The 3913-nt window shown below is 35.7% G+C and overlaps 1 pseudogene; it reads right to left on the bottom strand.

Moving 5' to 3' along the window:
* Positions 1-2333: 2333 nt before the first annotated feature.
* Positions 2334-3338, bottom strand: LOC111371842 (annotated as a pseudogene).
* Positions 3339-3913: the final 575 nt, after the last annotated feature.

Below are 3913 nucleotides of genomic sequence, written 5' to 3'. Positions count from 1 at the left end.
ACCTAATGGCTTCTTGACGTAGAACACGGTCGAACAAGAAATGATGCATATTCTGTAATAAACGGCAAACCGCGAGCTAACACTTAATGAATTAGAAATATAAAAGGTGCATTCAGAACCATAACTTATTACAGATATGTACGTACGAGGAAAGTCCATAACATATCGCGAAATCTACTAAGTTGTCCTTGCAATATTGTCTTGATTAGATTGATACTGGAGCTTCTCCGATGTAATCTGAAAGGTTGTGGCACAATGATGAAATGGTGTGAGTTGACCAGCTGACTTTTATTTATTGTTTTTTAAAGGTGTTAGCTGGTCCCTTAAAAATGCACTTTCAATTATCAAAACCGTGTTTCTTCTAATGGACGCTCATGATGATGCCATGTGTCAACCCCATGTTCATTGGATGACTGACCATTTGGTGACTCATATAAAAGAGAGTCCTAGGGTTAGAGACGCGTGATTTTTCCTTTCTTTGGCTTTCTAGATTCTTCATCTACTCCCTAGCCGTTTGGGTTCATCTTCTTCTTCTCTCTGAAAGTCAAAGTTCTTATTTGATTTTTCAACACTTTCTCATATCTCGTTTTGTAATCTTGAGTGATTCTTTCTGAGAAGTGTAATGTGGTCTTGTGTGAACCATTCTGAAGTGAGAAGATCGAATCTTCTATGATCTTGGGTGATTCTGGTTTGAGTGCGAAAAAAATCCTAATCTCTAAGCCTTGGTGTGTGATCTACACTCGCAGTGAACCTGCTGAAGAAGACCGCACATATATTTCGAGAGATCTTGGAATGGATATTGCCTTAGGGCATTTTTAAATTAGATCTCAGTTTTTTTTGTATTTTAATTCTTTTCATACTGTACATTTCTGTTGATTGGATCTAATATTGTTGGAACCTCCTCTTAACATAATCTATTTATGAAGACACTTCGATCAATTCGAATTATGCCCTTGTTTGAGCTCTATTCTTTTGGAGAAATTCATTTTTTCAACTGTATTTTGACATCATTTCAACCACACATTCTTCAATAAAATAATATTACACGCAAATTCAAAAAAATTTCTTATTTTTTAACCACATATTTTCCATCAATACACTATTCAAAAATTCATTCTTCTAAAAAAAAGGGGCTCAAACAAGGGCATAGCTTACTATCCAAACTCAGAATGTAAATGTCAACTCAAAACTTAAAATAACTTGCAATATAGACAGATGGGCACTCGTTCATGCTCAAAACAGAGGCGGACCCACATGGGGTCATGTGGGGTCACTTTTGCCTTTGTCATGTTTTGCTTTTTTTTTTTTTTAATAAAGAAAATAATTGTTTTTATCCCTTTACGTCCTACTTTTATGCACTTATTACGAGATGTCAAATAAAATCGAAATATTGCATTTTTAATAACATTTCGAAGTGCTCATTGCCTAGTTTTTGGATTATTAATGTCGTGCGAAATAGTCAACCATAGCAAAAGTTACGACACGTCAAAGTAGCCCGTTTCAAACTAATATTTCAAGAATATGCTAACTTTCAAAATTCATTGGCAATCATATGCTATCCAAATTCATAACTCGTCTATGTCATGTCGAAGCTCATTTCGAAAGTTACATCGTTGTCATATTGAATGGTCCAAATGAATATTAAAAATAGTTAAATATGCGTCAAACGTATATCTCAAAAAAGTAACCTAACTCGTCTTTTCTTTTTAAAAAATTCAATTATTTCATTAATATTTTTTATTTTTGTACGATAAAATTTTCAATATAATTTATATCATTTTATTAGGAAATTTTACATGAAATATGATGTAATTTTTTTAGTATTGTTACGGATTAAATGTAATTCAAATTACATTTATTTTAAATTTGAATTTCACTTACTTTGTGGATTAAATTTAGATTTTATTTCAATTCATTTAGTTTTTACATTCGATTTGATTTACTCACCGTCAGCTCAACATTTGTCAACGAAATGGTGAACAAAACAAGAAGCAAAATTTATTTAATAATATTGACAATCATGTAATTATACGACGTTTTCAAAGTATCAAAATATGCACTAACTTATTTTCATTAATATTATGTTGTTTTTAAAAAAATTATATTTTAATTTTTGATCCTACAACACTAAAAGTCTAGGTCATTTAAGTAGCTTAAAAGTTACTTTTCCTGAAAGTAAGATTTGTTAACGAAAAATATAATTTTGGATAATCATGTTTAGCAAAATAAGTAAATTGAAGCTGAAACAAACACGCTCTAAACCATCAATCCAAACAAGTAGAAGAGAAAAAAGCAAAAAATTCAAGAAAATAAGAATTCGATTAACTATTTTTTTACAAATGAAAGTTAACCTTAGAAACTGGCTCCACTACATGTCTTCCATCTTCAAGATCCGATAACTGAACAGCCAAACAATCCCTTGGGTTCTCAAAGGAAGACAAAGAAAACTGCTTAGAAACCACACCTACATCGAAGTAAATCAAACCGGAGCTTGGAATATCGACTCGAATTTCTTTAACCGGAAACCAAAAAAACAAATCCTGAGCAGAAATCCCACCCGTCGATCTGCCCGTAAATTAAGGTGCCAGAAACATTCCTATGGTAGTGCAGTTCATTTTCAAACTTAGCAGTACAGGCTTGATCTAAATGAACTTCAAAATTCCCTGAATTGTCCAAGATGAAGTCTTTTACTCCTTTCGGAAGCAAGCCCATGGGTAGCCCGTGAAGCTTAAGCACTTCATAAATGGAGGATTCATTGGATTTAATTACTGATAACAATGAACAGATTAAGAGAGTGGATAATAGGATGGAAAAATGGCAGATATAAATTGATGCTACCAAAAATCGTACCTAAGTAATTTCGAGCTGGACGACTGATGACGAGCACGAACGTGATCTTTCGATACCTGAAACAAAGGCGTCGAGGTGTGTCCTCATCGCCCCTCCGATGCTTAAGTCAGAGAGAGAATTTGTGCGTAAGGCTATGAACTGAAAATTATGTAAAACGTACCTGAATAATGGCTCAAGGTTCTGTATTTATAGTAGTAAGCGACATTCTCCTAGTGGGACTCAACTAGCTGGATGTCCTTATCTGTTGGAGTTCTGAATAGTTAAGGAGTTGGTCAAATTCCATAATTATATGTGGGATAGAATCCTTACGGGAGTCAAGAGTCCTAATTGCGTAGGAATTCTAAAGGGTTAACCATCGTAGGTTGTGAGGGGAGCATATGCCCGAGGACTGCTGATGCTTGAGGACAAATATTGCAATATGCGAAGCAGCCAGGCGGGATGTGGCCGGGCATAATGTCTCGAGGCCACCATATGCTCGAGGACTCCATAGTTGGAGTTATAAGCTCATCAAAAATAGTCGTCGGGATAATTTTTTTTGATCGGGATGTTGGAAATGTCACTATCATTGGCCCCCCGTGCATATATGCTCAAAGACTTCGCTCGAGGATATGATGCAAAGAGACTGGAAATAAAAGCTCGGGTATTTAGCTCGAGGACGTTTTTGATGACAGGTGTTCAGAAGGGCTGACGTGTACTGAGGTAAGCCCTAAAATAGGAAAAGGCGGTAAAAAATGGTAGGGGGTGGATGTAGGACATGTGTCCAGATCTGACGGTCGGGGTAGTGACCTTTGGACTACCTGCTCCTGTTGCCTATAAATACCCTCTCCACATTTCATTTTTCACTTTTTACTCTCAGTAAACTTCTATTGCTAATCGTCGAGATTGGAACTTTGAGTTTTTAGACGTCAACTTTGAGGTAAGACCTCGAGTTTTTAAGTTATTCTTTAGGCATTTTTTACCTAGGTCAGGATGTCTAGCAGTAGTAGTAGTGAGTCTTCGTCCTCCTCCTCGAGGAGTACTCCCGAGGACATAGGATGCTCGATCATACCTATGGCTGTCCCAA

This window comes from Olea europaea, chromosome 22 (assembly GCF_002742605.1).
Source record: "Olea europaea var. sylvestris chromosome 22, O_europaea_v1, whole genome shotgun sequence".
Taxonomy (NCBI): domain Eukaryota; kingdom Viridiplantae; phylum Streptophyta; class Magnoliopsida; order Lamiales; family Oleaceae; genus Olea; species Olea europaea.
This window is presented reverse-complemented; position numbering and strand designations above follow the sequence as displayed.